The sequence below is a fragment of the Ipomoea nil genome, unplaced genomic scaffold (genome assembly GCF_001879475.1).
Source record: "Ipomoea nil cultivar Tokyo-kokei standard unplaced genomic scaffold, Asagao_1.1 scaffold1317, whole genome shotgun sequence".
NCBI lineage: Eukaryota > Viridiplantae > Streptophyta > Magnoliopsida > Solanales > Convolvulaceae > Ipomoea > Ipomoea nil.
In genome coordinates this window covers 2325459-2339948 of record NW_017617745.1, presented here as the reverse complement: position 1 = coordinate 2339948, position 14490 = coordinate 2325459, and positions in this window count along the sequence as shown.

Sequence of the window (14490 nt, the reverse complement as noted above, 5' to 3'; positions counted from 1 at the left end):
AGCTCAAACTGGATATTTCAAATTTTTGCTTATGTTTGCTTCTTTGTATTGCCTTGCCTTTTTTTTTTTTTTCGTGTATTGCACTCTCTGCTCCATGTCTTCAAGTCATCTGGTATATATAGCTGAAGAAGCTATACCGTTGTAGCATCAGTTGATCTTGATCGTTCATCTTGTTCAGCTACACATTATTGCCAACTTGCATTGCGGTGATTTAATGCAAGAGATGGGCTTCTTACAGTGAGTTTGAAAATCCTCACCTGACACAACTTCAAAAGTCATACATATCGGCTCATCAGCTGAATTTTCTCCGAAAAATAATTTCCGTATCTTGACGGATTCAAAATGATGAAATCTTCCAAAAGATTTGCTGCTGATTCTTGCTTGAGTAAAAAATATATCTTCGTCCATTTCTTCTTCTGAAATGATTTGAGATACGTAGCAAGAGATTTAAATGAGAAAGAAGATTTCACGTGCATCTTCCTTATCATATCCACAAGCTTCCAAACTTGTAGTCAACTTAGCCTTACATGTGTCCACATTGCAGCATGCACTCAACAAGTGTCGTCTTTAAAAAATATGCTTCCAATGAGATTTGAACACAAGCCCGACAAAATCTATCTCCCACGCTTTTACCATTACACCATATTAACTCATTGGTTAATATTTCTGGATTTAATCTTTATTCCCAGAATGGCTTTAGTAGCATTCTAGATTAATTCATAAATTAATCCGAATCTGCCTCTTAGTCGTCCCCTATCAACCCTTTCATCGGCCCCTTCTTTATCTCTTTCTCAAAAATGCCCATTCTTTATCTCTTTCTCAAAAATGTAGAGATTGAGTCTTAAACCCGTGACCGCTAACTTTAACAACCTTGTTCCTTATCCACTTAACCGCTTGATCCTTTAGTGTCTTCCAAGGTAAATAATTCTCAAATAGTAACATTCTGGATAAGTATATTTTGCTAAGAATTTCGTAGACTTTATGGCTTGACTTGGGACTTAGACTAATAGACAACTAGACTCAAAATAAAATAGGGGAGTTCTAAAAATACAAATTTGGCTCATCAAAACTATTACATTTTATTCCTAACAGCTTCTATGGTAAACAGGATAGAAACCAACGCGCGGTGGGGTGGAACCTTCTCAAGAATTTGTCAACACAAATGAATCTCTCATGGGCAGTGATAGGGGACTTCAATGACATTATGGATACAAGTGAGAAGAGAGGCGGTAACCCTCAGCCTATTGCCCTAATCGAAGGTTTCAGAGAGGCAATTGAGTAGTTCGGTTTGCCCGATTTTCCTTTTGACGGCTATCAGTTCACTTGGGAGAAGTCAAGAGGAAAACCAGATCGGTTTCAAGCGAAACTTGATAGGGTGCTCGTGTCTCTCAACTGGAAAGAGAAATTCCAATTGGCGCAAGCTTGTTCAATCGTATCCTCTTGCAGCGACCACCTACCAATCTTTCTCAAGGCGACTTCGAACCCGGTTGTTGCTCGGATTAAAAGGTTTCGTTTCGTAAACCTTTGGCTAAAAGAGAGTCAGTGTCGCGAGGTGGTTATTTCAAGCTGGAACCAGTCTCGTGGCGGAGATATCCTCACTCGAATTGAAAGATGTATTGAAGCTGTTTGGAGCTGGGGTAAACTTTTCACCAAAAATTTCAAAAGAAAAATTTTGAACTTCCTATGCTCTCCTTTTCAACTTCCAGTACTTAGTTTTGTATCCCAACACGACACCTTTAATTCCAGGAGTGATCCAAATCCAATATCTGCCACATACTTTCTTTGCTCATATGTCAAATTTTTGAACAACCGCTGAAATTCAATAGGTGACATTCTTATGTTAAGGTTTAAACCTTTTGTGGGATGCTGTTGTTGCTCTTGTTGTTCAGCAGCAATTTCCTGTTGTTGCCCACAGTCTTCTACTTTATCTTTAGTTTGCTTCGTTTTTTTTTCCTCTTGTACGTGATGTACCTTCATTATCTGCTTATTAAGATCTTTTTATTTGATATTTTCTTTTAGGTTGTTGAGCATCTTTTTTTGAAGTCATTTGTGCTGCAACTGACTGGTTAGTACTAAAACACACTTAAATTATTTTTAGTAAATACTATTGACGAGATGTAGTTTAGTGTGATGGAAAAGTGTAAATGAGGATGGAATCCATAAGTGTCGATCTCACGATGATGACAACTTTAAGTGGAGTGCAAGACAATCTCTCACGATGATGACAACTTGGAGTAAGTGGAGTGCAAGACAATCATAGGTAATTGATAAGTGGTAGAATGTGTGGGATGGTAAGGAAGTTTGGGAATGAAGATTTTCGACCGGGGATGTCGATCTCAAGGATGACAAATCGGAGTAAATAGATTGCAAGACAATCACATGTCACAATGTATTAACAAGAGTATTAGGTGCAAGCAAGATGAGACTAGGGAAGCATATACAATGGGGAAGAAAGGAATGAACATAAAAGGAAAATGCAACAAACAAGTAGAAAACGAGGAATTCGATGGATATGACTTGTGTTCATGCATTCAATGGCCTAAGATAGACAAGCTATGAGGCAATGCAAGACTAACCTAGGGAAGAACTAATGGCACCAACACGGTTATGTAAAACCTAGTCTCTCTTTTCCTAAGTCGGTGGAGGCATTTAAGCAAATACATAATGGGCGATCTACCTTCTCCTCTCAAACCTTGCCCTCTCGAATCAAAGGACGGGGATTGGGATGAGTAGGACTAATGGAAGCACAATCTCTTACTACTTCCACACTCCCTTATTCCTCTCCCATAGGGGCCCTCTATGAAGAGAGAATCAATACAATACTCATCCACAACATAGGCATTCTAGGTCGAGCAATCACATCATAAACATCACCAATTATGCAATACAATTCATAGATGCACAATCACAAGTCAATCATCCAATTCCTAGGAGAATCTAACTATACATCATGAATTAAGATCACAATCAAGCAATTCAAGTCTAGCAAGGATGAACAATGAAATGGAAAGATTAATAGATGAATAGGAGAAGTTACCACACTTGAATCCTCCAATTGCAATCCAATTACATGAAGTGGAGCTCCTAATCTGTAATCTAAGCCTAGAAAGATAAACCCTAGTCTAAGGAGCTCTAAAAACTCAGAGAATGAAATGTACAAAGTGAAAAAGAAGTTAGGAGATCAATTCCCGTGCAGCACTTTTGTTTCCGCGATTCTGCCCTGGCCCGCGTGCACGCATACGCTGCCCAGTTCCTTCCAACGCGCGTTAGTCCTTCACGTGGAACTTTCTGGTTCCATCCAACGCATGGCCAACGCGCGTTGGACACTCGTGGGTGGCCTCTGGGTGCCTTTCTCCCTTGCACTAGTCTGTGGTTTGCCCCGGTTTGATCCATACGCCTTCGGTTGTGCTCAAAACCTTTAAAACTACTAAAGTAAACATGATTATGGGCATTTGCAACACATTATATAATTGTAGCATTTACAACATAAATGATTCACAATTGACCTTAATTACACACAATACAACCCCTAAATAGTGGTGTCTTTGGCACTTATCACAAGTTTCCACACTTTATTCTTGCTTGTCCCCAAGCAAGCTATCAATACAATTCAAAAGATAAGTAACAAAGATACACTAAGCAAAACTTAATCAATCAAATGGTCAATCAAGAGGAATGTGTTAGGCAACGGAGAGGGTGAAATCCCCCGTATCATGAAACAAGTGTGATACCATGAGCCCTACTATGCAATTCAAAGAATATACAAAGGAATTAAAAACCCTATTTATTGGATACACATAAATATTAAGGGACACGCTCTCCACACCATTTATCAAGCATGCAAAAATCGGGATTCACCTCCTATTTTCTAAATGCCTTCAAGTCGATTCAACTAGTGGGAACGATGTGCACACTCCAACCAAACATCCAACCTTATAACGCCAAGGCCCCGTTCATAAAAGTAAGTGAAAGGTATGGTATGGACCGCTCCCCGCCAATTGGCTTAGTGGTGTCTTTGGCACTTATCAGTATTGTACTAACAAGAGTTAATTAGGTGAACACAAGGCGTAGGAAAACATAGAAGCAAAGGTAGCAAGCAAGAAAGTAGAAACAAAAAGTAAACAAGTAAAACGCAGAATTGGATGGAAAACACTTAATCTTATGCATTCATTAGGCTAAGATAGACTTGATGCGGTGTAACGCAAGACTAACTTTAGGAAGGCATTACACCAAACACCTTGGCTACGCCTCCTCCGTAGCCTTGCCCTCTCAAATCGAATGACAAGGAAAGCAAATGAGTAAAACTACATGGAATCACATTCTAATGCTAATTCTACTCTCTCATAATCCTCATTCATTGTGGCCATCAATGAAGAGAGAATCAAGACAAAGCTCATTCACAACAAAAGCATCTAGGTCAAACATCACACAACATCTCATCAATTCATCAATCAAAACTAGAATGCATAATCTCAAAGCAATCCAATTCAATTTATAAAAGATCTAGCCACACATTATCTTAGAATGAAATCACAATGCAATTGAATTCAAGCTACCAAGGTAGAAGATGGAAATTGGAAATTAAAAGATTAAAAAGATGAAAGAATTACCAACTTGAATCAACAATGTGAGTTCAATCTACAAATTGGAGTGAAGATCACCACAAACAAAGAGAGTTGTAAATTTTCTAAGCTTCTAGATCTCTTCTTCCTCTAGCAATTTAAGAATTACAAGGTGACTAGTTGTATCTAGCTCTCATTTAGAGAGAAAAATTTCTAACCTAAGATAATCTGAAAAGATCTAGAACTAAAGAATAGGTAATGAAACAAAAGTGTAAAAGTATAGAAGAAATCCCACCAAGCTGTTATTTAAAAGGTTGAAAATCTTGACGCGCGTACCCAAACCACCCAACAAGGCGTGCCCGATGGCCCCGCTTCCCGTCACCCAACATTGATCAACTCGTGGACGAGACAATGGGGTGTGCATTCATGAGTTTCTTATATGCTTTTCGGAGGTACCACCAAATCTTCATGCATGAAGATGACGAAGAAAAGACGGCGTTTACAACCCATGAGGGAGTCTTTTGTTACCGAGTTATGGTCTTCGAGCTCAAAAACTTGGGTGCCACATACACGAGGATGGTCGCCAAGATCTTCAAGCATATCCTCGGTCGGAATATGGAGGCCTACGTCGACGACATGATAGTGAAAAGCTCCGAAACCGATCCCCACATGGATGACCTATCTGAGGTCTTTTCCATAATAAAACAGTTTCAATTACGTTTAAACACTAAGAAGTGTACTATTGGGGTGCACGGAGGTAAATTTCTAGGTTACATGATCTCCAATAGGGGCGTTGAGCCCAACCCCGACAAGATCAAGGTCATCTTAGAGATGGAACCTCCGAAGTCCCTCCACGAGGTCCAACACCTCAGTGGTCGACTGGCGGCCCTTGGCCTATCCCTTTCGAGGTCGGCCGAGAAATCCTTGCCTTTCTTTGGGGTCCTCAAGAAGAACAAGGAGTTCGAATGGTCAGATGAGTGTCAAAAAGCCTTCGATGACCTCAATACCTACTTAATGCCACTACCCTCACTAGCCAAGCCAGAGAAGGGGGAGGCCTTATATTTGTACTTGAGCATCTCGCAGACCGCGATCAGTTCCATGTTGGTCCACGATGACTCGATGACCTAACGACCTATGTACTACATGAGCCGAGCCCTTCGAGGTGCCGAGCTCAGATACTCACCCACGGAGAAAGCGATATTTGCACTGAACGCCACGGCCAAGAAGCTCAACCACTACTTCCAAGCCCACCCCGTACACGTCTTCACTAATCAACCTCTTGAAGCGATGTTTTGAGGGCTTTGAGGTCGGCCAACAGGTTGGTAAGATGGTTCATGCGCCTAAGTCAATATGACATTCAATTCAAGTCCAGACAGGCGATCAAATGGCAGGCACTCGTTGATTTCAAAGTCGAGTGCACCCCGGGGAGGCCACCGAATAGGACAGAAGCGAGGAGGAATGGTGGACCTTATCTACAGATGGATCCTCAAGCATCAAGGGCTGTAGAGGTGGAATGGTACTCGTGACTCCGGAGAGGTTCCGAGCTTATTATGCCCTTTGTTTCCACTTCAAGCTGTCCAACAATGAAGCTGAGTACGAGGCACTCTTATGCGGCCTCCAACTCGCATTAAGAATGAGAGCAGAGAAGCTGAAGCTGCAGTGCGACTCTAGACTTGTGGTCGGCCAGGTGACAGGAGAATTCGAGGCCAACGAAGAGAGGATGAGGCAGTGCCTGTGATGTGGTGCTCAAGTCCTAGGTCGGTTAATTCATTACGAGATTTTACATGTGCCAAGGGAACAGAACGTGGAGACGAACATACTCTCATAACTCGGTCTAGGAGCACCGAAACACATTTTCAAAATAGTCCGGGTGAAGGACCTCAAGAAGTAAGTCTGGAGGCTTATCCGGTCATCCCCATAAATGGTCGACCTACCTGCTGGTTGGACCACCTCGTAGAGTACAAGAAAACATGTACTTTACCCTCGATGAGGCCAAAGCCAAGGCCGTCAAAGGAGAGCTCCAACGTACATATTCATTGGTGACACCTTTTACAAGAAATCCTACAATGGCGCTCTCCTCCGATGCTTATACCTAGACGAGGCAAGGTCAGTCATAAAAAAAAATACACGCAGGTACATACTCAACACACCAAGGAGCCTACACTATGGCCTAGAGGGCCATACTTTGGGGGTACTTTTGGCCCAACATGGCCAAGGAGTATGAAGACTATGCACGGAGTTGCCCGACCTGTCAACAGTTTCAGGGCGGCCCGGGTTAACCCGCCACCAACTACACCCCAATCAGCTCAGTGATCCCATTCTCAAGGTGGGGGATCAACATAGTCTGGGCCTTACCCATGGGGTCCTTAGCCATGTTGGGCCAAAAGTACCCTTGAAGTATGGCCTTCCAGGCCATAATGTAGGCCTACCTTGGTATGCTGATCAGGTACCTTCGTGTATTTTCTCTATGACCGACCTTACTTTATCCAGGTACAAGCACCAGAGGAGAGCACCATTGTAGGACTTCTTGTAAAGGGTGTCACCAATGAGTATGACCATTGGAGCTCTCCTTTTGACGATCTTGGCTTCGGCCTCATCCGAGGGTAAATTACCTATTTTCTTCTACTCCACGAGATAGTCCAACCAACAGGTAGGTCGGTCATTTATGGGCAGGACCAGATAAGCTTCTAGACTTAACTTCTTGAGGTCCTCCACCCGAGTTATTTTGGAGATGTGTTCCGGTGCTCCTAAACTGAGTTTAGAGAACATATCCGCGTCTACGTTTTGGTCCCTTGGTACTTGCAAAATCTCGTAATGAATTAACCGACCTAAGACTTGGAGCACCACGTCACGGTACCGCCTGATCCTCTCTTCGTTGGTCTCGAATTCTCTTATCACCTAGCTGACCACAAGCCTAGACTCACACCGCACCTTCAGCTTCTCTACTCCCATGTTCAATGCGAGTTGGAGGCTGCATAAGAGTGCCTCGTACTCAGCTTCGTTGTTGGACAACTTGAAGTGGAAACGGAGGGCATAATAAACTCAGAACCCCTCCAGAGTCACGAGTACCACTCCACCTCCAGATCCCTTGATGCTTGAGGATCCATCTTTGATAAGGTCTACCATCCTTCCTCCTCGCTTCTGGCCTGTTCGGTGACCTCCCAAGCGATGCACTCAACTATAAAATCGGTAAGTGCCTGCCCCTTGGTCATCGGTCTGGGCTTTAATTGGTTGTCATATTGACTTAGGCGCATGGACCACCTCACCAATTTACTGGCCGACCTCAAAGCCCTCAAAACATCGCTTCAAGAGGTTGATTGGTGAGGACGTGTACGGAGTGGGCTTGGAAGTAATGGTTGAGTTTCTTGGCCGTGGCGTTCAGTGCAAATATCGCTTTCTCCGTGGGTGAGTATCTGAGCTCGGCACCTCGAAAGGCTCAGCTCATGTAGTACATAGGTCGTTAGGTCATCGAGTCATCATCGACGTAAGACTCCATATTCCGGCTGAGGACCCACTTGAAGACCTTAACAACCATCCTCGTGTATATTGCACCCGAGTTTTTGAGCCCGAAAGTCCATAATTCGGTAACAAAAGACTCCCTCATGGGTTGTAAACACAGTCATTTCTTCGTTATCTTTGTGCATGAAGATTTGGTGGTACCCCCGAAAAGCATGTAAGAAACTCATGAGTGCACACCCTGTTGTCTTGTCCATGTTGAATAGTAGAAAGATTCATTGTATTCAACTCATAAGAACTGTACAAACATCTACTATTTAAATAGGAATATGCTATTAACCTAATGGGCCTATTTCTAAAATGACCTAGGGTTTCAACACTCCCCCTCAAGCTGGAGAGTATAAATCATATGCTCCAAGCTTGTTACAAATATACTCAACCCTAGGAGCCCTAAGGGGTTTTGTCAAAATATCAGCCAATTGATCTGCAGAGTTGACAAAGCTTATTTTGATACACCCTGACACAATCTTCTCTCTAATGAAGTGACAATCAACCTCAATATGTTTGGTTCTCTCATGATAAACTGGATTTGAGGCAATATGTAGAGCTGCTTGGTTGTCACATATCAATGTCATTTGAGCAACCTTGCCACATTGCAACTCTTGTAGTAAGTGCTTCAGCCACATAAGCTCACACGTGGCAAGGGCCATGGCTCGGTATTCAGCTTCGGCACTGGACCTGGTAACAACATCTTGCTTCTTACTTTTCCAAGATATGAGATTACCACCAATGAGTACACAATAACCTGAAGTAGAGCGTCGGTCAAACGGACAACCAGCCCAATCTGCATCAGAATACCCAACAACCTGAGCATGTCCTCTATCTTCATATAGTAAACCTTGTCCTGATGCTCTCTTGATATACCTTAGAACCCGAACATCAGCATCCCAATGAGTATCACAAGGATTCTCAAGAAACTGACTCAACACACTAACTGCAAAAGAGATATCTGGTCGTGTGATTGTGAGATAATTCAATTTTCCAATTAGTCTCCTATATCGTTCTCGGTCAAGTAATGGCTCCCCCTGTCCTGGTAAGAGTTTAACATTCGGATCCATTGGATTATCCACCGGTCTACAATCCAACATGCCAGTTTCTTCTAAAATATCCAGTGCATACTTTCTTTGAGAAATGACAATACCACTACTAGACTGGGCTACTTCAATTCCAAGAAAGTATTTCAGCTTACCCAAATCCGTAGTCTGAAATCGACTGAAGAGATACTCTTTCAACTGAGATATGCCCTCTTGATCACTCCCTGTAATAACAATGTCATCCACATATACTACAAGGTATATGCATTTCCCATTAGAATGACGATAGAAAACAGAATGATCAACTTCACTTCTAGTCATACCAAACTCACATACCACAGAGCTAAATCTTCCAAACCAAGCCCGTGGAGATTGCTTCAAACCATACAGGAACGACGAAGTTTACATACCAGACCAGGCTCCCCCTGAGCAACAAACCCAGGTGGTTGCTCCATATAAACCTCCTCTTGAAGATCGCCATGTAGAAAAGCATTCTTGATATCCAATTGGTGTAAATCCCAATGATTAATTGCTGCCAAAGATAAAAGTAATCAAACTGATGCAATTTTAGCTACAGGAGAAAAAGTATCAGTGTAATCCAGACCAAAAATTTGAGTGTAGCCTTTTGCCACCAGTCGTGCCTTAAGGCGATCAATCTTGCCATCAGGGCCCACCTTCACAGTATAAATCCACCTACAACCAACAACAGTTTTACCAGGAGGGAGGGGAACCAACTCCCATGTGCCACTAGACTCCAGGGCCTCTATCTCAGTGAACATGGCTTGGCGCCAATCGGGATCCGAGAGGGCCTCACGAGTGGATTTAGGTATAGACACAGAAGAAAGGTGAGAAAGGAAGGCAAAGTAAGGAGAAGATACATGATGATAACTCAAGAAGGTATATATAGGATGAGGGTTACGAGTAGAACGTGTACCTTTCCGGATAGCAATGGGTGCCTCAGTGGGATCAGCGTCAGATTGCAATTGAAGTGGTGGAACCGTAGCCGGAGGAGGATCGGGTGGCATGGGTGAGTCAACAGGAGCCTCAACAGACACAGGGCGAGGACGGCGATGGTAGACTTGAAGGGGGCGGTCAGGAGCAGTTGGAGGATTATGATCTTGAACAAGAGGAAGTGAACCAAGATAAGGAAGAGGGAGAACCTCTGAAATAGAGACTGCGTTACCTGGTGTGGGCTGGAAAAAAGAAGTAGACTCAATAAAGGTGACATCAGCAGACACAAAACGACGATTAAGTTCTGGAGAATAACACCGATAACCCTTTTGGAGCCGGGAATAACCTAAGAAAACACACTTGACAGCTTTAGGGGCCAATTTCGAACACCCAGGAGTCATGTCATGAACAAAACAAACATACCCAAAAACCCGAGGTGGAAGAAGGAAAAGATCAACCGAAGGATACACAATGGAATATGGGGTTTCATTGTTTAGAACTGAGGATGGCATGCGATTTATCAAGTAACACGCAGTAAGGATAGCATCAGCCCAAAAATGATGAGGAACATGAGAATGAACTAACATAGTGCGAGCAATTTCAACTAAATGTCGATTCTTACGCTCAGCCACCCCATTCTGCTGAGGTGTCTAAACACAAGACCGTTGGTGTAACATACCCCGAGAAGTCATATAGGATTGAAAGGGGTTAGAGAGATATTCTTTAGCATTGTCACTACGCAGAACACGAATGGGTTTACCAAATTGAGTTTGTATTTCAACACAAAAATTTTGAAAAATCTAGAATAACTCAGAACGATCTTTCATAAGGAACAACCAAGTACACCAAGAATAATCATCTGTAAAAGTGACAAAGTAACGAAACCCCAAAGCAGAATTGACACGACATGGACCCCAAACATCAGTATGGACTAAATCAAAAAGAGACGCAGCCCGACTATTGACTCTCCGTGGAAAAGACTTACGTGATTGCTTTCCAAGGTGACACGACTCACAATCTAATGACTCTATAGATAAACCTGGAACCATCCGTCGAAGTTTGGAGAGACTAGGGTGGCCCAAACGACTGTGGAGAAGCAAATGAGAATCTGTAGAAGCATAGGCAGCAAAATCACCACCACGGAGGTAATAGAGGCCTTGTGACTCAATCCCAGTGCCAATCACCTTCCCCGTACTACGGTCCTGCACAACAACCGAATCCGCACAAAAGGTTACAGAACAATTAAGGGTACGGGTGATTTTACTCACAGAGATAAGGTTGAAAGGACTATTAGGAACATATAAAACTGATTTTAAAGGGAAAGATGGCATAGGATGAGCCTGACCAACACCGGAAGCTGGTGTTTGATTGCCATTAGCTAAGGTAACCATGGGCAAAGCCTTAGACTTTGTGACATTAGTCATAAGGGATAGGTTACCAGAAATATGGTCTGAGGCACCTGTGTCTAGAATCCAAGTATTTGTGTTACTAGCTTGAGAAAGACACAACAAAGAAGATGTACCAACGGCGAGAGATGAAGCCATAATATTATTCAAAAGGAAAGGGAAAAACTGCCTCAAAGGATGGTTGACCGGCAAGTTGACCGTTGACCGGCGAGTTGACCGGTAGAGATGAGAAAATGGAAAACACAGTCTGAAGCGTTTTCTCGAGACGAATCCAACGGTGGTAATGTCGTCACGATCGGAGGTCGGTACAGGCAGATCTGGCCGGAAAACAGTGGCGGGTCTCGGCGACGGCGGCGGCGCGTGCGGCGGCAGACGGCGACCGGACTTCGGGCTCTGGCTCGCGACGAGGCTCCGGTGAGGCCTGTGGTCTTGGTTTGGGAGAAGAACCACCAGGCAGATGTCCGAAAGCAAAAAACAGTAGCGGCGGCCGTGAACTCCGGTGGCGGCGGCGGGAAAGAAAGGGGAATTATTATTTAGGGTTTAGGCTCTGATACCATGTTGAATAGTAGAAAGATTCATTGTATTCAACTCATAAGAACTGTACAAACATCTACTATTTAAATAGGAATATGCTATTAACCTAATGGGCCTATTTCTAAAAGGACCTAGGGTTTCAACAGTCCACAAGTTGATCAATGTAGGGTAACGGGAACGAGTCCATTAGGCACGCCTTGTTGAGGTTGTTGTAGTCCACACACATCCTCTTGGGAGGTGGTTTGGGTTTGAGGATCACGTTTGCGAGCCACTCGGGATATAAGACCTCCCTTATGTGGCCAATTTTGAGGAGGCTGTTAACCTCATTTTTTACGAACTCCTGCCTTTCCACGGAGAAGTACCTTTTCTGTTGTTGAACCGGCTTAGTTGTGGGGTCTAGCTCTAATTTATAGGTGATGACCTCTCGGCTGAGGCCTAGCATGTCCTTAGGACCCCATGCGAATATCTCCTTATAGTTGCGGATGACCTCAATGATCCGACCTCGAAGGTTGGTCGGGAGCCCCGTTCCCCTTTAACACCCTAATGGGTCAACTAAGGTCTAGCACCACTTCTTCAATCTCGACAACGAGTTCGGCTCGGGACCGTTCCTCCTTTTCTCGAAGTGCCTTTTCAGCTATGGTGTGGACCTAGTTCGTAGGAAACTCTAAAGAAAAAGAAGGGAAGGACCACTAACCCGAGTCTAAAAGAGATGTTGACGTGGGTCTTGAAGTTGAGGTCAGCCCGAGGCAGCTCGGCACACCCCATACACCTCTACTGAGAAATATGGTATTCATTAAAAATAATTTAAATGTGTTTTAGTACTAACCTCTCAGTTGCAGCAAAAATGACTTCAAAAGGAGATGTTCAACAATCCAAAAGAAAATATCAAAGAAAAAGATCTAGACAAGCAGATAATGAAGGCACATCACGTAAAAGAGAAAAAAGAATGAAGCAAACTAAAGATAAAGCAGAAGACTATGGATAACAACAAGAAATTGCTGCTAAACAACAAGAGCAACAACAGCATCCCACGAAAAGTTTAAACCTTAAAAAAAGAATGTCACGTATTAAATTTCAGCGGTTGCTCAAAAATCTAACAAATGAGCAAAGAAAATCTATGACAGATATTGGATTTGAATCACTCCTGGAATTAAAAGTGTCGTGTTGAGATACAAAACTAAGTACATATTTGGTCAGCAATTTTGATGTATTCAAGTGTGCGTTGAAGTTATATAATGAGGAGATGTTATTGACAGAAGAGGATGTGGATAGCACGTTAGGCCTCCCAAAAGGTGATATAGAAGTTATGGAAGGCATTCAAATGCCACCTGATAAGTACAACAATTTGTTGGAGCAATGGACAAGATGGAACATCACAACATGCTCCCCATTAGTGAAGGATGTTTCAAAAGGAATTGCTGAAATGAAGGAACATAGAGACATGTTCAAGAGCGATTTCGTTGTATTTGTGGTTTTTACTCTCTTCAAGGGCCACACAAATAGGTTGACAAATTTCAAAATTATTTTTTCATTGTTGGATGTTCACAAAATGAAGGACTTAAATTGGTGTGGCTACATCATGAAATCTCTTGTTGAATCAGCTGAAAATGGCAAAAGACACCAAATACATTTTTCACAGGGCCACTTGTTTTCTTAGTGGTAATACCTCCAATTCAATATCAACTAATTTTAAACATTGTTTAATCTCTTAATGTATCTTACTAACTTTTTTTTTTTTTTTTAGCTTTCATATCTTGATAAGCTGCAGTTCAAGGGGCAGCAAATTAAGAGGAACTACCCAACCATTTCTACTTGGACAGTGGAAATGATTCAAAGAGGCTTTTAAGTTACTTGGATTAATTCCAACAAACCCCTAGCCATAGCCATATCTCTTTCACTGTACAAATACTACTCCTATAAGTTAAATAATGAAAGTGTGAACGTGTGAAATATATCATGAACAAACCATTAAGAAAATATTGCTCAGAAGAGAATAGTAAGAACTCAGAAAAACAAAGATACCATCACAAGAAATTCTGGGAAAAAAAAGAGGTAACGGAAAACAGTATGCCTCACTTGTTATTTATTCCCAAAAGAATGTTTTTTCATTGAATTATCACATGTACAAGTCAAAAACATAGCTCTCATTAATTTTCTTTTCTTTAATGAATTAGGCAATGATCGATAACTGACTTCCTGGCAATTATAATTTCTAGATTAGCAACAAATACTATACCTTTGTGAGTTCAGGTTTCGCAAGAACATGGTAGTGGCGTTCATTGATCAATTATCCACAAATTATTGCTATGAAGAAACCATAAAGCAATCCTGCCAACACAATTGTCAAAACTGCATAGTTCAAACAATCAAGCTAAGATTGCTACAGTGTGTGGAATATGCTCTTTTATTAATTAACGGCTTGAAGGGAGCATTCTTCATTAAAGCAAGCAACAAGTGAAGAGAAAATTATGTACATACCAGCTGGAC